The following is a 22,930-nucleotide window of genomic DNA, read 5'->3' as shown; positions in this document are numbered from 1 at the left end:
TCAGAAAGATAATTTTTAAAAGCTAGGTCACTGGGCACTGGATCTCAATTCTAAACAGAGAAGAAATGCTACACATGAATTCATGGAATTTGCCTGCTGCCAAAAGTTTGATTTACCCACACTGGTACTATGGGGAAAGTATTTAAGAGGACTGCCAACCACGCGATCCTGCTTCTTAAATTAGACCCATTCTACAGAAAAGGAAAGTTACCTCACACTCCAGAAAGTTTTTAAGACAAGCCAACTCTGGGCCTAGGACTGTGCAGGGAATTGCAGAAAGGTGTATTTATATAACTCCTGATATGTTAGAGACCAAGACACTAACATACCTGAGTGAAAAGTTAAAACCACCACCCAGACATTTGGTGAATAGAATTTCCCCTGGTTCTCTCTTACTCTGAGCTAGTATTTTTTTAAAAAGTATTTAAACAGGTAGTAAGTACTTGAAATTGGTTTAAAAACTCCAAACTATAGCAAAGAGCATATTAACTAGTAAACCTCCCTCTCATGGCTGAACTCATTCATCGACAACCACTTTTACCAGTTTCATATGGGTCCTGCCAGATAATTCCATGCACATACAAGCACGTGCAATCATATACACATATAGGGGTACAGACATACATGTATTGATAGTCTCCTCGATTACCCCTCTTAATATAAGTGATAACACAATATAACTTTCTGTTGTTCTGTTTCTTAGTGTTTGTTTTTTTTTGGTAACCAATGTATTTTGGAGATTACTTCTTTATCTTTATCATATATTACATTCGCCATCTATATTTGGGTATAATTCTGATCCTTCTATGTTGCTCAATTAATCTAATTATGTACTAATTCAAACTTTGAATTACTATAGCTCTGTAGTATGTTTTAATATCTGTCCTGGCTAATTAATACTCCCTCTCCCTGTTTATACTTTTTAAGAATTTTCCTGGCTCCTCTTAAATATTTGATTTTCTATATGAACATAAAGATTGCCTGTTTAAGTCCTTACCCCCGCCTCAAATTTCAACTTTTAAAAATTGGAGTCAGAGTGATGTGTCTTGGTTTTAGTTTCACAAATCACACACAGTAGGTACTCAGGTTCAGTCTCCCCATATACTATAATAATATAAAAATACCAATTAGCTTAAACTTTACGTTTATCTAGAATTTTTACTATGTATGAATGTTCATTTTTATCATGTCCTTTAATATTCCTGACCACCTCGGGACTGAGCAGGACATTTATCAGGGCTCTCACATTTCAGATGGAGAGAGAGAGAGGCTAATGGACGTGTCCTTGAGACTGGGACCAGGAGGGAAGGGCCCGGACACTCAGCTCAGGGCTCTCCCCACCATACCAAAGGCAGAGAGCACTGTGAGTCTCCAAGAAATATTTTAAAAACAAAGATGGTTTTCGTTTTATCACAATGCTACATTTCAGGGATGCTGGCAAATTATCAAATTATTATACTTTTAATGAATTTCAAAACTTACAGTAACACCAGCAAGGATACAGTGAAATCTGAACTCTCACAAATTGCTGGTTGGGGGGGGGGGGGGCGGCAGTGGGGAGTAAACTGACACAGCCCCTTTAGAAAGCATTTTGCGCAACACATACCAAGGGTCTTCAAGTGCTTTAGAGGAAGAAGAAAACTGCTACTGGGGTTTCTGGAAAACCTTCGCTTCCGTCCTCTCATGAACGTCCATCCTTTGCTCAGGCAGGGCCCATTTCCTCACTGTCTTCTGAGGGCCTGTCCACACCTCCCTTCTCCCTCCCCCGCCACTAGACCCTGAACCTAGGGCTGACAAGGCATCACTGAAGGCCCCCCGCCCCCTCCCCCACTTCCCAGCCTTATGCATTCCAGTCCCCACATACTACTCCTCCCTTCTCAGTCTGGTAGCTTCTCCCACCTTCTCTGCCACACACCCTGCTGGAGACATGGATCACTTCTTCTAGGTTACATTTCAAAATTAATAAATATTGCTAAAAATGGAAACTTTTTCAAACAAATCATATCCCCTCACTCACCCCATGGAATTTAAGTAACTTTTCCAGAAACAACAACAAAAATAAGAGATTCTTGGAAACAGTTCTCTTAGAATAATAATACACCTTGATTTAGAATGACCAGAAAATATACTCTATAGAAATTAGTTTTAAGACTGTGAAACTTCTCCACAATTAGGCAAATGTTCTCATTGCTTGTTTGAATCTTGCTATGATTTAGAAAAACTATTTTCTTCTCTTAAATTTAAAAAAAAAGTGTTCACTTCTTTCACAGGTGAAATAGCCAAGCTTAGATATAATTTTTTTGGTAAGTTTTTGCTAACAGTATTGGTAACAAACAATACTTCATATCAGATAACTAGGGAGGACAATTTAAAATTGATTTCATTTTCCTCCAGTGAGCTTGGTTTATTCTTTATTTGAGAAATTTCTGTTGTTCCTATTCTTTTTAGTTCATCTTGTATTTTCTCAAAATTAAATCTAATCACTTTAACTGTGTCTAGCCAGCATTCCCACCATGTGTGTGACACTGGTTGCAAGGGCAAATTCGCTATCTATTTCAGCAAGATGTTCTTTCTTTGGGTGGATCCAGAAAAATATCATAAATAACCTTCAAATTGTTCCAAAGGATGTCATCACTATTGGCAGAGTTGTGACCACAACTTCTAGTAACAAACTCAAAAGATGATGCATTGCTCAAAGCACAAAAAATACTTCTGGAATTTTTGCCAAAATTCCAGCATGTATACCTTTTCCTTTGCCAACTGTGTGAATACCATGATGATGGTTTTGCCACTGAGATACTTTTAAATGATTTAAATAAGGCTAAAATTTTTTGAAAATTTAATATACTCCTATTAAATATTTTTATAAAAAATATTCACTATTCTAATGTCTAATGCCCATCTAGTTGCCAATATAAAGAATGACTCTTACTCTGTGCACTTTCCATCTAGACCTACACTTGACAAATACATATATAACTTGACAAATCACAGGAGTTGGCTATTCATATTTCAGCCACCATGTGCAACTATTGTGGGTACTGCGTTAATTTGTGAGTATATCCAGAACCTTCACTTAGTACATGAAGAAAAGGGCTGGATGAGTTACTCTGCCCTTTGTCTTACTTAAAAGCTTCTCTAGCTCAAACTCTCCCCTTTCTTCTACTCAAGCAGTGTCCATCTAAGACTCTGGTGGCAGCATAATCCTCAGACCTTTATAGCATTCAACAGCAAGCGCCTTCTTTGGGGGTTGGGAGGAGTGTAGAATATATATGAAATTTACATATAAAAGTTATACAAAATTTTGCAATTTTAACCATCTTTAAATGTATAATTCAGAGGCATTAACTGCATCCACAATATTGTGCAACTACCTTCCCCCCCAATTTTTAAGCTTTTCAAACAAATGCTCTATACCTGTTAAACAATAATTCTCCCTCTCCCCTGCCCCTGGAAACTTCTTACTTGCTGTCTCTATGAATTTGGCTATTCTAGATATTTCACATAAGTGAAGCCATACAGCATTTGTCCTTTTGTGACTGGCTCATATCACTTAGCATAATGTCTTCAAGGTGCATCCATAGTGTAGAGTGGGGCAGAACTTCATTCCTTTATATGGCTGTATGTAGAGACTGCATTTTGTTTATCAGTTCATTAGCCCTTGACTTTTGCTGAAGGCGCAGTGTGGAGAAGTGGGGTCTGAGTGGTGCTTGTTATAGGAGGTTCCCTGTACAGTGTGCTGCCCCATGAAATACACTGCCACCGGAGATTCTCGATTACTCCAGCTGTTGTGTTCCCCTTTGTCTCTGAATTCCTGAAGCACCTGCAGTCAGTGAACTTTAACACTTATCTCCAGTGAGTTCCTGTTGTTTGCCCTCCCCACAGTTAAACTCCGAGCTCCCTTCCTGTCTTTAGGTGTCTGTGCTGGTGGTTCCAGGGAAGGAAATGAGGAGCAGCTCTCAGGGTGCCAGTGACTGTGTTGGGTGGTGGGAGGCTCAGGAAGAGCCACGGTTTTCCTTCCTCTTCTCTCCAGTGTCTCACATGGCACTAACCACATACCAGGAATTCAAAATAGCTGCTGATTGATTCCTTGGAGAACGACTTCTTCCCAACAAAATAAGTGAAATGCTCATGACCTTCATTCTTCCTTGCCCATCAGGGGAACGGACTTTGTCGGCCAGTGAGAAGTGAACCCTCAGGAACAAGAGAGAGGCCTCAGAGAATCTGGTTTCCTGATGATACATGGGGCAGGGGCTTTCTTCTCTTTTTCTTTCCCTTTCCATCTGCCTACGGAGCAGAGTCACCGTCCTTCCAGCCGACAGTGTACATCAGGACACATGTCTGGGAACTAATTTCCCTTTGTTACCATCCTGAGAATTCTTCTGTTTTTCCAAAGGAAAGCAGAATCAGCCTCTCTGTGAGGTCTGCTTGAATTCTACAGCTAGAAAACATGTAAAGCACTATCTTGAAACTGCAGCTGTCCGGTGATTTTACTTGGCCATATAGCACAAAATACTCTATGCTGGGAAATGTATTTCTTAATGATGCGAGAGAGAAGCTCCTCAATGAGAATGCAGACAACTACCATCTGTACTGGAACTGACGTATTTCGCGGCAGCGCATGAGGTTGTTACCTAAGGAGAAAACAGTTCTTCCAAACTGGAAAACACGATGTCTAGACTCTTCTTCACTGAAGGCCATGCATAAAAATGTGTCTGAAACCACACAGGAGCACGTCACTAAGAAAGATACTTCTAGCAGAAAAACTACTTTGTGTCTCGGAGAACACATAAGCATCTAGCAAATAGACATGTCTTAATATCCAAATAATTCTGTTATCTTGGGTTCCTCAAATCTTGTTGTCTAAGTGGTTATTTCTGGCGCCTAAAGTCTTTCAGATGAAAGCTTTCTGAATGAATAGTGATGATTCAGTGCCACCTCTACCACAGTGTGGTTTCATATTTATAACTGTTGTCATTTAAAAACATCTATTAACTATCAACTTTAGTCCTCATTTGAAGTTTTCAGTTTGATAGCTCATAAAATAGCCACATTGACTAAAACCTGACTTCGTCAAGTACCATTACAAACAATAATTTTCTAGAACAAGGCTACTTCCAGAGCCCAACAGTTGGCTATTGTTCTCCCAGATACAACAAAAACAAAAACAAAAACATATGCAAAAAAAATAACTTGCTATCAAGAAGAATTATGAAAACAAGATTGGTTTCTGTGATAAAATAAAACTGTGTGAATTGAATGTTTTATAAATGTTATCTAATTTCCTAAATACCACTCTGCAAAATGATCGAAGAGTGATGATAAGAGATCAGCTTTGGAGCCTTGCAACCAATAGCAAAGTTCCTTCTACTGGTTGAGTATGTGCAGTTTGTTCTCGGTGCTGAAATGCTGAGTGTAAACAAAGGTCAATCAAGGCAAGAGGTGCATGTTAGCGCCAATTATGGTTCCAGCATGATGCTAGGAGCTGAGCTTCGTACTTTTCCCAATATGCTAAGATTCGACAGTATGTTTGGTACATAACTCCTCACTGAACATATTCATTTTAAAACAGATACTGCTCATGACGTAGCTTATTTTGCCTTAGATTATAGAGGAATCAATGATAAATGCTGGATGGTAATATTGAACCAACCACATCATTCTTTTTTGCTGCCCTGTAGTGATCTATAAGCTCTTTAATCATAGGAGTGGAAGGTCCATTTATACAGGACACACCAAGTTCAGGGGATCTAAAGCTGATCAAGGAGATTAAAATTGGAAACTTTGTCCATTGGAAACTTGTTCTCTCTTAAGACCATCATTCTGTCCATCTGATCAACCATTCTTCCATCTTTTATGTTGAACTCCAAATAAGCCAAAAAACACTGTACTTCGCTAAGGGAGATGCTAAGATGGTTAAAACATGGGTCACTGGTCTACCTGAGGATAGGTCCTCATTAGGTTTGGATCAGACCAGGAAATAAAAAGTATCTTAGAGGAAGTGGGTCAAAGTTTAGGATTTGACTCAAAAGGAGAAAACAGTTCTGAGAAAAGTCAAGGAAATAAGAAAGAGATGGGATCTGGACTCCCACAGTGCCCTGCATCACCAGGAACTCCCTGGGCCTACATTTACCTGTTTCTTTTCTAGAGAAAGGGTTTTTTCATCTAGACTTTGCCTCTAAGAGGATGATGGGCACTCCAAAGCTGTCTCAAGGTTAAAGTGGAGACAGTGACAAAATTTTCCCAAGCAAGTATGTAAGAAACACTGTTACTAAAATTAGGAAGGACTTCAGAGAGTTTGTTCATATGACATTATATTTTTCTTTCCACTGAGGAGAAATAAAGAAGAATATTCAATTTAGGTTGGAAGAAAAATGTGTGACTATCAGATGCTGGAATAACCTGAGAATAGAGATGTCAAGTTAAATTCTTAGGAGATTTTTGGAAACCATAAATTCTCATTTGTCTTGAATAACCTAAAGATCCTGCTAAAATGGACCAAGAGAATGGACCAAAGATCATACTACTGACTACCTTAAAGTATCATCACCAAACAACTTTGTTGAATTATGAATCCTCTTGCCTAGGTAGTTGAAATATTAAATTGTCTCATGCATACAAAATAAGAGGACAATGACTGTCCACTAACAGAAGTTTAGGAATCAGTAAAAGTTGGAGTAGGAAACATTTGTGGGGAAGGGTCTTTCCCTGACCCACAAGCTGGAAACTTATAATTAAAGTCCATTTGCAATGTACTACATCTTTCATTCTTTCCTTACAACCTAAAGCTTCCAACTTCTCGAAACTCCCGTTCCTGGAAAAGCTTTTGGCAGTCACTTTTGCAACCCACAATTTCTGTGGCTTTTCATCTGTTCACTGTATACTCTTTTGGCATCTAAGCCTCACTGCCCATATGTGGTCAGTGATGCCACTGCCACTGGAAGTAAAACAGTTCTCAGCATGGGCCTGTTTGCCCACACAAGGGCAGAAATGTGGGGCAGGAAAGGAGCCAAGCATTCATGGATCTCAAGATATTGTGAAACTATAAAGTTACACATATTATACATGTGGAAGTGGACACGGAGACATTAGAGGGGATTCTCTAAAGGCTACGAAGACGGCCAATCAATGGGTTTGGGTCTCCATCCCACACTCAGAGGTCAGGTTGAGACTCCTTTTCCAATTCTTAGTAAAAAGGCCTTCTTCTTTACTTTTGAATTCTATTAGGATAATAATGATTTTAAAAAGAAAGCATTCTTTGCATTTTTTTGGAGCATGTTTTATATTTTAGCACTGTGCTAGGAGCTTTCAAGTGTTGTTGCTAAATATTTACTAAAAATTGCTAATTTTTACAAGTGATTACACTGTAGGCTCTGGCAAGTCATCGGACTCAAAACTCTTGAGAAGCCATCAAAGACAGTAGAATGTTAAATAATGCAAAGAGTATCAGTGAAATTTTTGGTTCATTTAAGACCATCTTTGTATATCTATTTATTTAGGATACTAATAACAGTACCGCCTTCTAGGTTGTTGTAATGATACACATTTAAAACCCTTAGAAAGCTTTAAAAGGGGCCCTATATACAGGTGTGTTTGCATGTACACGCACATACATGCACTCACACAAATAAGTTATAACTATCTAAAAGACTGTGTGTGTGTGTGTATTTTTTCTCCTTTTAATAAAAGTGCCAACTTAATGCAAATACCGCACCCACGTCTCTGGTGCTGACTTTCTAACAGCAGTCCCACCTGTAACGCTTCCCAGAAAAGCATGTCGGTACCATGACTGACTAAATCATGCAACTATGTCTGACACACTCCTGAGACACCTTTCACCTTGACGGAACACAAGGAGCTCCAAATCAATTTTTAGGAGTATAAATGAAGCCGCCCGAGTCTGTTGGAATATACACCTCCAGGCTTGGGAGGACCATGGCCAAGCAGCCTAGAAGTTCTTTCCTTTGCTTACAATAGTTTGTGAACTATGGTACTGAGATGTGTGTGATCGTAAGTTGTTTTAAATGCTTCCACACCACTGCAAGCACAATCATGAAATCGAAAAACACTCCTCTACCACTGTATAGAACAGAAGAAGAGCAGTTCTTTGCAAAGCTTGCTTAAGTGAGATATTTGAGTGTTTAAAACCTTCTTTAAAAACTGTATCAATCATGTCATGCTCTCTTAGCACAACACTGACTTCCTTATTAGCAAATTCACTCTGAGTATTAAGGTCACCCTCGGTGGTGATAGCCGGTAGCCTGTTCCACGGCCAATGAACTCCTAGAAAATGACACATCATTTTGTCCCACACTCTTAAAACTTAGCTCTTTAGGATCTCTCTTTAGAAATATGAAACCCCTCAAAACCACTACCACAAATAACCCACATTTTAAATAACTACCAAGCCACCTGCTTTTCTCCAGAAAACACCATAAGCCTCACAAATTAGTAAAACTATGTAAAGCCTACAAAGTCTCTATCTTTGTGAGGAGGTTTACTGATTTTGTTTGAGACTCTATTTCTCCTTTTCTGAGAAATGAAAAGTCCCCACCACAGATTCAGTTCAAGGCACAGACTTATTTGGGGAAGAAAAAAAAAAATCTCATAACAGAAGTGGATGCCAAAGAACACTTCTTTGTCACGTTGGTCTTGACTTGGCATCGTGTTTCAGGTGGTATTCATTTGGAATAGAGAGATCGATGACATACCATGTCCAGTCCTCCTCTGTAAGTGGCTTTACTCGAAGTGGGTAAGGGCAGACAAATATAAATTCATCTGTCCATAGGCAACCAAAAACATGCCAACTCATCTTGGAGTAATTTAACCAAAAGGATGATTTAGAGGACAGTGCAGTGGCACCATTTTTGGAAGGTAAAAGCTTAGCAGAAGCAACATAAATCAAAGGTGACTGGCAGGTAAGGGATATATGCAGCCATCAGCCAAACCATGTGCACACTGGCACAGATTCAATAAGATCATTTATAACATTTTCAAGGCAGGAGTACACAAAAGGGGGTCTGGTGCTAACTAAATCCACAGATAGCTTACATGCCACTGAAATAAACACTTCCAGATGCGGTGTACAAAAACCTTTCACAGAAAGAAATGTTTTCTTTCATAAATCTGAAGGAGGGGCTCTTAGTGAGGAAGGGCAGAAAGTCTGAAATCGAGACTGAGCCGCTTCTGGCCTGGAAGTGCTTGCTGAGGTGGAGCAGTTGTGTGGGCAAGGCTGGGCTGCACACAGCGGGCCTCCACCGAGAGGCATCACCGCGATTTCTGTGCAACTAGGGAAAGCACGCGAACAGCGTATCACTCCATCGGTCCTCAAAAATCTGGTGTCGGGAGTCAGTGTTGCTCTCCTTCCTTAGAATTTCTTTTTTTGGGGGGTATGTGTGGTGGTAGAGATGATGGGTTCACACAAAGATGAAAACCGCCAATCAAAGTTTAGAAAAATGATGCTTTGCAACTTACACTAGCACAAAGCTATTGCAGGCATGGCTTTCATGATGAAAACATTTTTGAAATCTGGTTATAGTCATCCCTCAGGAATGCATGACCGAATTCATTAATGGCTTAGAAAGTCAATTTGTTCATAAAAAAGGCATAATAATGTGCGGGACTTCCTGGTTATAACACTCCCGGAAGTTCAAACAGAAAGCTAGAATGTCTTTTTTATTTTATTTTATTTTTTTAAGTTCAGGTGATCTATGCATTGAGCTCCCCACCCACCCTCCAGAAGGCCCCTTGAAATTAGTTTCCTTGTTGAATCTTTAAACTTAATGCAAATTCTTTGTAAGCAACTGAGCACTTATTCCTGAGAATAATTATTGTCTGTTTTATGCACTGACCTAAGTTATAAACGTGTCATCTTTTATTCTTCTTTCATTTGGGGTCTTGTTCTACTTATTCTTGATGCCAAATACCTCTTGAATAGATTCTATCTTCTCTGGTGTTAATGTTCTGCCTTAGCAGAGACTTCTCTGGCTTCTTGCTTACAATACCTAGTTGGCCTCTGTGCCTATTCTACCCCCTAACCCTAGTCCCTCCTCTACATCATCATCTGAGTTATTTTTCTACTATATGGATCTGTTCATATCAACCCCTTGCTCCCAAACTCTCAAATAGTCCCTTGTGACCGTATCAGTTGTTAAAAAGAAATTTTCCAAACAAAATCTTCCTCAGAACCCAATGTATATCAGAGATAAAAATTCATCTGTATTACTTAGAGAAAATGCCTTCTTCCTTGCACAATGCCTGCACAATAATCTGGGATTTCTGCAGAGCACGGTTAGGTAAGTGTTGGCCTATATCATAAAGTCTAGCTAAACTGGCTTGGAATTCAAAGTCCTCAAACTGTCACCACCCCATCTTTGAGGCTTCATCTCCCTTCAAGGTACTCCAGACTCGGTTCCTCAACTCTGCCTGAACAGTCAGACTGCTTTCATACATCTAGCCTCCCCCCATACCCTATTTTATTCCTGCTCTTTAAAAAAAAAAAAAGATTTTATTTATTCATTTGAGAGAGAGTACAAGCGGGGAGGTGGGGCGGCCGAGGGAGAGGGAGAAGCAGACTCCCCACTGAGCAGGGAGCCCAATGCGGGACTCGATCCCAGGACCCCGAGATCATGACCTGAGCTGAAGGCAGACGCTTAACTGACCGAGCCACTCAGGCGCCCCCCTGCTCTTTTTTCTGCCTGAATTATCTTTTCAAAATTCTTACTAATTTCTCTTAGCTCTGTTTCATAAGCTTGGTTCAAAGGTTAATGGCCCCACAAAGCTTCCCTAACTTCCTCAGGCAGATTGTGCTCTCCCTCTCTGTACCTGAAGCACTTTGTCCAAACTTCCAGTTGCAACACCAGTCACATGCACATCTCCTTCGCTGTGTTGGAACACCCAGTTACCTCCATGTTCCACACCCCCACTTCAACAGATTTCTAACACAAAACTTGGGAAGTGTTTATTGAATTAATAAATGGAGCTATCAGAGCTGTAGGGGTCTGAGAACATGTTAACACTGGTCCTTCTACTTCTCAATGGTGAGTAGTTCAATTGTACAAATATGGATTTTGCCAAATGGACTGTTTTTACTTTGTCCAAACTCAGAAGGCAAGTGCTGTCCTACGTATGTGAAGTATGCTGTCACCCTAGCAGGAAGGCACGTGCTTTGAATTGGTTTTCCAGCAGTGGTGGGTGACAGATGGACTCGTACTAGTACAGAGTCTTGTCTTACCTCCTTATTCTTTTTTTTTTTTTTTTTAACTTTAACCATTTGTGAGCTGGTTGTGAGTGAAAGATATTGCTTGCCATCGAAAACTGAGGGTATTTTACCCACATGAGGATCAACCCCTATTACACTGTTTTCTTCAGACAGTGATTCAGAGAAAAGCACAGTAGAGCCCAGGCTAGTTTTCTCTTCTCTTCCCTTCTCTTCTCCTTCTCTTCTCTCTCTCTCTCTCTCTCTCTTTAAAACACTGAAGGCTTGCTTGGATGAGGAGTGCTTGTCAGCTATAACTTACTTATTCGGCTCTTACCTAATTAGTCTAGAATACAGGAATAGGTGTTTTAGGTTAGATCAGGAATGAAGAATTAAATCAGAGCCAAAAACGTAGTTTCTAACTTCTCTACTGGAAACTATAAAATCTGCACAAGTGTTTGAATTGGAATTGACAGGAACCTGTAGGCCAGGCTGTGAACTTCTGGAGCCAGAGAGTCAACTCAAATACTCCCTCCCTGGTATTTCCATCAGGGGCACAGCTGCCCAACTGTCACCTTGAATGCACCTGGGCAAATTCAGAGCCTGACACTGGGCTCTGCCCTCATGACCTCTGCCAACTAATCAGCCAAAATATTTCCAGATCTGGAGAGCCTACTCCACATTTTGGGTATATGCCCAGAACTGCAAGTGCACTCCAATCAGGTGGGAGAGCCTATCCAGGTGCCAGGGCAAGAATTAACATCTGACTGACATATGGGCCGTGAATTTTCTCTTCTCACAGCTTGGGGTCATGCAGAGGCAGGGTGTGGGGGTGGAATATTTGATCTGTGCCTACTTAGCCTAGGGGATTTGGTTTAAATCAAATTATAATTAAAATACCAGTTAGGAAAACAAGGCATAATTATTTTTTTCCTGCATACTTTTTCTACCTTGGATATAACCTTAAATACACGTTGGGTACAATAAAAGCTAGGTATCAGTTTCGTTTTGGGAAGGTGTAAATTTTCCACTTAAAACAATCCACTTATTATGTTGTGGGATTAACTCTGCAACTACATCAGTAAATTAAATGACAGTTCAATGATTATATTTGTGAGACTAAAGTCTGTAATACTATTTAAGGAATCATCAAAAAGTAAATCATCTCCAGTTCAACAGGCTCTCATCATGGCTGTGGGAGGGGATTTTTGTCACACTATGAATAAAACAGTACACAAATGTTTCACTTAAACAAAACACACTTATGAATGTTAGATGTTTCTGGCAATGGCCAATAAGCAATGTGTTTTAATAAAACCAATGTGCTCTTTTCTAATATTCACACCCAGTCAGATATAAAATATTAATTGAAAATTTAAATAGCATTTTTGCTAGGTGAACATGAACAAATTTACTGAAGCTGTACGTCTAACTCAATATATATAATCTTCTTATGTATTCACAGACTTAAAAGAAGATTCTTGCCATTTTTAGAGTATAATTTTTAAGTTTAGAAATATCTGAGCTGAGGTTAGTTCCTCCCAACTAATCCTTTTGCTGCTTTCATGAATTTATGAGTTAAAAGAATCCTGTGATTTTTTTTAAAAGAAAGAATAATTTCCTTTGGGGAGTCACGCTAAATATTTTCCCACTCTCTCTCCACTCCCTCAGAAGACTGCAAAAACCTAGAAACTACAATAACACATTCAAATCTCAAGATCTGGTCCTTTTAGAATATTCTGCTCAAAGAGTTTCTCTTTGTTGTCAATTATTCCTCTTTTTTTTTTTTTTAAAGATTTTATTTATTTTTTGACAGAGAGAGAGACCGCGAGAGAGGGAACACAAGCAGGGGCAGTGGGAGAGGGAGAAGCAGGCTTCCCGCCAAGCAGGGAGCCCGATGTGGGGCTCGATCCCAGGACCCTGGGATCATGACCTGAGCCGAAGGCAGACGCTTAACGACTGAGCCACCCAGGCGCCCCGATTATTCCTCTTTTCTTGCATTCATGTTTGAATTTTCCCCCCATTATCCAAGATCCAGCCTGCCTTTTACAATAAATAGAGATGCATTAACTTCTTGAACTACTTCAATTTTTAAAAGTCTTTGAAGGACACGAACTTGGAGAAAATACACAGGGCTGGTTAGGGCTCTCACCTTTCATTTCTACTTTGAACACGTCCCCCTGCCCCGTTAGAGAATACTGGTTTTCTCCTTTTCAAGCTGTGTTCCTGAAAACTCTAGTAGGATTCTTTGAAGGATTTCCAGGAGCCTCACAATGTTTGATTTGAACGCCCATTTACGATTTCTGCGCTACTCAAAATAAAGTTCTGTCATCTCATGTTTTATATTTGAACTTCTTGTAAATGTTTTGTTGATTAGCAAGTCATGTCCTGGAATTTGGGCTTCTTAGTTTTATTTTTTGATATTTAAAGCAGACCAGATAAAATATTCCATATACAGCTGTGCAAGTTTGAGTACATCACTTTAGAATCTATACCGCATGCTGAACCAAATTCGAGGTCTTTACTGCTGACATAGAAGTGAAGGCAGAAAAAAGCAAAATGTGTTTGAATAATAACTATTGACTGCAGAGACAAACTAGTTGTTAATGACAGCAGAATTTTCAAATTGGAACTGGACAAGTCCTTATAAACAAATTCGCTGGCTGCCCCAACTTAAGGTATTGCCGTAGATAGAGGGGTTCAAATGAGAGAAGATCTTGTTTTACTTCTCCTCCCTTTCTGTCTGATGATTAAAAAAATTAACTGAACAGCTTTACAATATAATGGGACTGTGCCACCTCTATCTGGTGATACAGAATTATGATGCTATGCTTACAACAGCAGAAACAGTTTCATTAATGAAGTTCACCAAATGAGGATTCAATGGGCAAAGCAAAATAAATTTGACACTGAAACTTTAAGTAAATATTTGTCAGAGGAGGGTCGTCAGGTGACCAAGATTTTCTTTGTGACATTGAGACCTTAAAAAATATTTTCCAGAAATCCATGAAGAATTACCCTGGATTAGAAATCCATATATTAATCTTCTTTAAATATTACCAGTTTAAAAGTGTGAGTACTTGTTAGGTATTGTTAATGAAATAACTTTTTATTTTATTTTATTATGTTATGTTAATTACCATACATCATTAGTTTTTGATGTAATGAAATAACTTTTAAGCAAAAAATTCTAACTATTTTTCTTTTGGGGCAAGACTATTACAGGCCTGTGTAGAACATTAGTAAAAACTGCTAGGATATAATATTAGAATGTCACCTGTAACTTTGTTTTTGAAACACCTTCACTTTTCTTAATGAATGAGATTTTAAGAGTGGATTTTTTAGATATACAGATTTTTTGAAATATTTTATGAAGAAGCCCTTTTCTAGTGGAACATCTTTTAATACCTCTTGGAACACTTGTCTTCTATACAATGTAGTTTAGAAAATATGATCTCATGTTTTCAGGATAAGACCACTTAAAGAGTTAAGAACAGAGACCATTCTGCAAAGAGGAAGTTTAATGAGTAGGATTAGTGAGAATTCACTGAAGCTCATGGTCCCAGGGAACCACAGACTATTCCTGTCCACAGATAGAGTTCTAGTACCTACTATGTAACTTTAAGCTAGCTACTTAATTTTTCTCTAAATCTCAGTTTTCCTATCTAGCGGGGATAATTAACACTCATCTTGCTGTGTCTTGAGCAAGTGAAAAGTTTCTTCTAAAATAGTACATAAATTATCTCATCAACAAACACTTGCTTCAGATTCTAATGATTTTCTCTGCCAAACTCTTCCAACGACTTTATTCCTACATTTCAAACATTCTCTCCCTAACTAATCCTAAACTGAACATTGTGTTAGTTGAACCATATAAAATTTCTGATAGTCAACTGTTTTTCACCTAGAGAAACTGCAATTTCATATAATTTGACATAATGAATTTTGTCACTGGAATCCCCCCGCCCTATTTCAAAATTAAAAACCACTACATTAAAAGTTTCACAGTGTATTCTAGAGAACACGAACTTTTAGGTTATTCTTATATGATAAATATGTTACTTTATTTCTCAGAATCAGTAGCCCACAACTATAAAAAGGTATGTGGCTCCAAGGATAGATTTAACTTCCAAAAAATTTATTGAGAAGATTTTTGCTTCCAGTCAAAAACACAAATATTTAAGACTTCTTACCCAATTTATCCTTGGTATTTACATTTGGAAATTATTCTAATATTTTGTGACATTTCATTTTCCAGGTTGAACAAATAAAATGCTGACAAATCTAATATAATCATGACGTAAGAATTATTCACGAACGTCTAGATCAAAATAGTTAAAGCAATCTGCTATGCCGCTTTTGTTTTTCAAAGCCTAATGTGAGGAATTCCTAAAGGCAAGTTCACATTTTCCATAGCTCTGTGTCTGTTTCCAACAGTCTTCAAGAACCAAGGATATGAGAGCATCCCTAGCACCCATAAGAGATCTCCCCACATCGAAGTCAGTGGCCAGAGTGGAGGGGTAGTCGACTGAGAGGGAGAGGTTAGATTCCAGGGTCAGCCCTGTTCCTCACTCACAAGGTGCCTTTGGGTGACTGCAAGGTTTCTCTGAGGCTGAGACTCACTGGCTTTCACAAGTCTTAGCCAGCTTTAAAATACTGTGTAAGACTGATGAATCACAGACCTGTACCTCTGAACCAAATAATACATTATATGTTAAAAGAAAAAAAAAAAAGAAGAAGATAGCAGGAAGGGAAAAATGAAGTGAGGGAAATCGGAGGGAGAGATGAACCATGAAAGACTGTGGACTCTGAGAAACAAACTGAGGGGTTTAAAGGGGATAGGGGAGTGGGGATGGGTTAGCCCGGTGATGGGTATTAAAGAGGGCACATAACTGAATGGAGCACTGGGTGTTATAGGCAAACAATGAATCATGGAACACTACATCAAAAAATAAATTAATTAATAAATTAAAAAAATGTATTAAGAGAAAAAAAATACTGTGACTCTGTCTGACAATTTAAGGCAGCTGAATGGATACTGAAGAACAACTTGCTTCTAGGGATGCACTGAAGGTATTATATAGGTTAATGACCATGCTTAAATAAGCAACTTTATTGTCTCGCTATTCTAGTTCAAAAGAAAATCACCTGATAACATGCAAGCTCACAGGGGTTAACAAAGTTTTCTAGGTGAGTATCACTCAGGAGAAACTAAAATAGATTTAGGCATTACACACTGGATTATGTCATCTCACCCAGTGAACAGTTTCCTTTTTCTGGCTTTCAAAATTATACACCTGATTTTATATCAGCCATTTAGAGCACTTCCCATTGAGAGCTGGGATTGAGCTTCAGAGTAAGTAACCATGGGCACCACCCACTGCTTGTAAACAGTGAGGATCTAGATAAAACACATGTCTGACCTTCTTCTGTATGATAAACTATCAGTACACTGGGTTACTCTTTGGAGTATTTTCCCTAAAAAAACATTTCATTCACAAAAATTTTATATGCTTTTTCCTTCTAAACATGCACAAGTAAATTCCAAGAATATTTTTTAAAAAACCATTACCAAAACATTTCAATTTTTAGGCTGAGAGAAGAAAATACTCTTCAAACAATTAAATACCAATTAATTTTCTGATAGGACAATTCATTTAAATCTTTTGCTATACCTTTTATTGGGGGGGCCCTGATACCCTTCTTAAATTAAGTTTTATTTACCCTTCACTATTCTATATTTTCTTAATTTTCTAACATACCAGTGCTACTTTCAGTAAACGAAAAAACTAATAAGAAATTAAGAAGTCAGTAAAATGAAAAAAAATTTAAAAATTGAGGCATGAACAGACACTTCTTCAAAGAAGACATACAAATGGCTGACACATGAAAAAATGTTCAACATCACTAGCCATCAGGGAAATGCAAATCAAAACCACTATGAGATACCATCTTACACCAGTTAGAATGGCAAAAATTAATGAGACAGGAAACAACAAGTATTGGTGAGGATGTGGAGAAAGGGGAACCCTCTTACACTGTTGGTGGGAATGCAAGTTGGTACAGCCACTCTGGAAAACAGTATGGAGGTTCCTCAAGATGTTAAAAATAGAGCTATCCTATGACCCAGCAATTGTGCTACTGGGCGTTTACCCCAAAGATGCAGATGTAGTGAAAAGAAGGGACACATGCACCCCAATGTTCATAGCAGCAATGTCCACAATAGTAGCAATGTCCATATCTGTGGAAGGAGCCGAGATGCCCTTCAACAGATGAATGGATAAAGAAGATGTGGTCCATATATATAATGGAATATTACTCAGTCATCAGAAAGGACGAATACCCAACTTTTACATCAACATGGATGGGATTGGAGGAGATTATGCTAAGTGAAATAAGTTAAGCAGAGAAAGTCAATTATATGGTTTCACTCATACGTGGAACATAAGGAATAGCGTGGAGAACCACAGAGGAAGGGAGGGAAAACTGAATGGGAAGAAATCAGAGAGGGAAACAAACCATGAGACACTCTGGACTCCGGGAAACAAACTGACAGTTACAAAAGGGAGGGGGGTGAGGGGATGGGGTAACCATGTGATGGGTATTAAGGAGGACACGTGCTGTGATGAGCACCGGGTGGTATACTCAACTAATGAGCTGTTGAACACTACATCAAAAACTAATGATGTACTTATATGTTGGCTAACTGAACATAATAATATGTTAAAAAAAGAAAGCTTCTATCAAACAACATCTTTCTTCATGAAGATAGAACTGTTTTCTAATGTATGTGTGGATGCATAAAGAAAACACCAGATATTCAACTCTGAGAAACAAGTCTAGGTAGAGAGCAACTTACCCCCAACGTCTTCCTTTATGAAGATAGAAGCATTTTTCAAAGGATGTGAGCAAGAAAAAGATAAATTGAGGCAATAATTTATTTAAAAAATTATCACCAACTTTGATATACTCATCAGTCTGAGATTTTTTTCAATAACTTACACAAACATATAAACTTATATAAATTGAATTTGATGAAGCATTATAAACCATGCCATTTTTCCCCCTTCAGATTTCTGTTTCATAAGAGCTAGTATGCAAAATCTAGCTAGTATGCAAAAACGGAGTGGCAACTATGTACATTCAGTTACTGAGACCTTATTTTTAAGGTGATAATGTGATAAAAATCCATTAATGTTCTTCAACCATTACCAATCCCCAACGTAAAAATGAACACATTTATTCTCAGGAACAATCATCTTTAAATGATAATTAAATTTTAATGGTAAAAACCATTAGTCTGATAAGAAATCACATTATTATTCAAGTTTTAGTTTCTTCTGGGATTACAAAGTGGAAGTCTGTGTTTTTGTGTGTGTCCGTGTGGCTGAGTGGTGGGGGAGTGGCTTCTATTTCAGTCTGTTTGTATTCCTATTTGAGACTTTTTAGAAAATATACTACAGCTACTACTACTACTTCCAATATTATTAGTACAATTTATTAAGAGCTTATCACATGTCACCCAAAAAAAACAAATTATCCAGTTAAGAAATGGGCAGAAGACATGAATAGATATTTTTCCAAAGATGATATCCAGACGGCCAACAGACACATGAAAAGATTCTCAACATCACTCATCATTAGGTAAATGCAAATCAAAACCACAATGAGATACCACCTCACACAGGTCAGAATCGCTAAAATCAGCACCACGGGAAACAGCAGATGTTGGCAAGGATGCAGAGAAAGGGGAACCTTCTTATACTGATGGTGGGAATACAAACTGGTGCAGCCACTCTGGAAAACATCATGGAGGTTCCTCAAAAAGTTAAAAATAGAATTACCCTATGATCCAGCAATTGCACTACTAGGTATTTACCCAATAGATACAAAAATACTGATTCCAAGGGACACATGCACTGTGATGTTTATAGAAGCATCATCAGTAACAGCTAAATTATGGAAAGAGCCCAAATGTTGATCGATTGATGAATGGATAAAGAAGATGTGGTCTATATACACAATAGAATATTACTCAGACATCAAAAAGAATGAAATCTTGCCATTTGCAACAACGTGGATAGCGCCAGAGTGGATTATGCTAAGTGAAACAAGTCAGTCAGAGAAAGACAAATATCATATAATTTCACTCATGTGTAGAATTTAAGAAACAAAACAGACAAAAAAAAAGAGAGGCAAACCAGGAAACAGACTGTTAACGATAGAGAACAAACTGACGGTTGCTGGAGGGGTGGTGGCTGGGGAGATGGGTTAGATGGGTGATGGGAATTAAGGAGGGCACTTGCTGGGATGAGCACTGGGTGTTATATGTAAGTGATGAATCATTAAATTCTATTCCTGAAACCAGTATTACACAATATGTTAACTAACTAGATTTTAAATAAAAATTTGAAACAAAAACAAGCAAAAAGAGCTTATCACATGTCAAGTTCACAGTACGCCTTAAATTCTATCATAAGGTATGTTCTATTATTACACCCATTTTACAGATGAAACTGAACCATAGAGAGGTTAAGAAACTTCCTTAAGGCTACTTAGCTAGTAGGTGGCAGAATTGGGATCTAAACCGTGGTCATTTAGCTCTAGGATCAATAGTCAATCACCACACGATATAACTTCTGCAAATACCAGCTACTCTGAGTGCAAGGACAACATAAGATGACGAGCGTCAAAGTCACTTCGGACCTCTGAGGATGCATATGTACTCTAAAATAATGACTACAAATCACAGATTCTGAAGTGATTTTCAGAATTATAGGAAAAATAAACAATAGGTAAAGAAGTAAGATTAGTTTTTAAAAATGTTTTTCAGTATGTGTATACAGAAAGTCAGGTATATAGGGCTGGGGACAACTGCAAAAGTATGCTTTAGGGAGCCCATTCTGGAGCTGGGCCTTGGTTCCATCATTTAATCTCATTAACAGCTTAACATCAGAAAAATTACTTCAATCCTCTAGGTATGATACTTTCTCTAATTTTCTGCATAGGGTTGAGAATGAACGAGAACACAGAAAAGAAAGCAATCACCAACTAAAAGCATTATGCTAAACACAGCCCTGCTCTAACTGGTTGAGTGGAGATGGTGGTTTACAAGTGTCTCCACCACACGCACGTCCTCACAGGCAGGGAGCTGATGTTATGGCTCTCCGCCCCTTTCCTCTCTGTGCCCCCAGCTACTCTGTGCAAAGAGCCTGTGCTCTTCTTCTCACCTCCACCTAACAGGGCTTCAATCATTCTTTTCTTCTATCATTTCAACTAATTCCCAAGGCGAAGAACTCACAATTCTTTATGCCATGAATTGTAGTTCTGAAATTGATCAAGTTGTGATTTTGTATAAAATTATGCCAAAAGTCAGGCGCCTGGGTGGCTCAGTTGGTTAAGCAACTGCCTTCAGCTCAGGTCATGATCCTGGAGTCCCGGGATCGAGTCCCGCATCGGGCTCCCTGCTCAGCGAGGAGCCTGCTTCTCCCTCTGACCCTCCCCCCTCTCATGTACTCTCTCTCATTCTCGCTCTCTCAAATAAATAAATAAATCTTTAAAAAAAAAAATTATGCCGAAAGTCATAATATGGTGGAAGACAGAAGGATGACTCACTAAAAGCAGATTTTTACTGGTTTATTGTTGATAAATAATATCGACAATATTGTGCAACCTACTGGTTGTTATTTTAATTCTCCAAATCAATTTCCAATTATTGGCAATTGCTACATACGAATCAAGTTTGGATATTCTAAATTAGATGTCACATCTATATCTACACCAGACAAGCACTTTACATTTGGAATGACAAGGTACATAGACAATCTCTATGTTTCATATAGATAAACCAGTCGTTCATGAGTATTTTAGTTTACACAGGAAATGTTATTCTGGAGGTAACTGAGCTCAGCCTTTCTGTATGAAAATTTAGGTCTCCATCTATGGTTACTATAGAGGCAGTCCACATGCCTCCTCTCTTCCTACGAGTTGTAGCTCAAAGCCTAGGTAGCAAAGAGTCCCTAGTGCAGCATGAAGTATTATCTCCGGGAGCGGGTATCAGGGAACTGGACATCACCATCCCCCAACATCAGAAGCACCTCCTTAGAGAAAGTTGAAGGTATGTGGGTGCCAGGGAAGGATGGCCATATTATTAGATATACAGTCTGCAAATCTCTCCCACTTTAAAAAGAATTTTTAACTAATTTAAAAGGCAGACTTATGAAAGGTACAGCTTAGGGAATATAGTCAATGATACTATAATAGCGTCGTATGGTGACAGATGGGAGCTACACTTGTGGTGAGCAGAGCATGATATATAGGGAGGTTGAATCACTATGTTGTATGCCTGAAACTAATGTGTGTCAATGATACTTCAATTAAAAAAGGGGCAGATTTATGTATTGTAATGTATACCATGAAACTGTATCTCCCCGATCATATTAATCATGATATAAAATAGAGTAGGCACCTTCAGTCCTGCAGGCTGGGCAAATTAGTATAGGTCTAGGTAATGAAGCAGACCTGTCAAGGTGGGTCCTTTCTGAGGAGTGGGTGCCCCTCTCTGATAATTTTTTTTTACCATTTGCTGTGTTCTGGTAGTGGCTAAGTGAACATTCCGGGTCATGGTTTATTTGTTCTATTTTTCCAGATCTATTTAAATTAATCATTAACTTAAAAAATCATATTGGTTATATGTTTATTAGATAAAAATTAGCTTAAATTGTATCTGAACTTTAGTTTCAAGTGCATTTTCTGACCATATACCACAATCTTAGATTATCAAAGCAACCTTACATGAATAACAGAGTACCAGTTAGACATGAGGGAATGAATACACATACACACACATATAAACAATGTCATCAACCAAGATGGTTAAGTGATCTGTCCAGTGTAGTCAAGTATAAAAAACATGGAAATATGAAGGAGCCACCACCTTCTTTTGAGGAAATATCAAAGACTTTATGATTGGGAGATTTTTCCCTTATATTAGATACATGTTCCTTTATGTAATTTTATCTATTATTTTAGTTACCATTTTAGGTTCTCTCTCAAAAATCCAGCTTCCCCTTGCTACTCTTTAATTACTTCTAGATTATTATCAACACTGCCTCCTTTTCCTTCCCTCTCCACTCCATTGCCTCAACCTTTTAGTCATTAGTTGGCTCTTAAATATGGACTTGATATATTTAATCCTTTGCTAGAAGACGGTTCTTTCAATTTCGGTTTTTAAATTCTTCCAATCATCTCCTATTTTTCTAAATTTCATCTTTCTTTTGGCTCATCACTAAAAGTAGTCTCACGTATTGTGCAGAAAAAAATAACACAAGAGATTCTTGATTTCATTCTGCCTTTTCAATTGTAATAATCTAAAAACAGTTATGCAGGATATATTGTTTTCATCAGCAGTATTGAAATCATGTTCTCATAGAAGACAGATTTTAAATACTAAACAAAAGTGAGAATAATAGTTATCGTTACAAAAAGCTTCTGGAGACATATATAAAAAGCTGATACATGCTTGCTGTCACAATGAGAATCCATACAATTAACTGCTGAAAATAAAGAATGGAAAGAAAGCATTCCCTTTAACTAAAAAACAGGAAAAAAAACCAGATGATCTAATGTAGAAGAAATCACGATTTCTATCAAGAGATCACAGTAAAATCCACTCTCAGGAGAAAACACATACTCTGTTGCACTTATGTATGTGTGTATGTATATATGTATGAT

The 22,930-nt window shown here is 38.2% G+C and overlaps 1 protein-coding gene across 1 annotated transcript in view; it reads right to left on the bottom strand.

The window, feature by feature from the left end:
• The window catches only part of SUPT3H (SPT3 homolog, SAGA and STAGA complex component), a 542,078-nt gene that overhangs the window by 54,230 nt on the left and 464,918 nt on the right, over positions 1-22,930 (bottom strand). The window lies entirely within an intron of this gene.

This window comes from Neomonachus schauinslandi, chromosome 8 (assembly GCF_002201575.2).
Source record: "Neomonachus schauinslandi chromosome 8, ASM220157v2, whole genome shotgun sequence".
NCBI classification, from domain to species: domain Eukaryota; kingdom Metazoa; phylum Chordata; class Mammalia; order Carnivora; family Phocidae; genus Neomonachus; species Neomonachus schauinslandi.
Note: the sequence above shows the minus strand (reverse complement) of the source record. Positions and strands in the feature narration are given on the sequence as shown.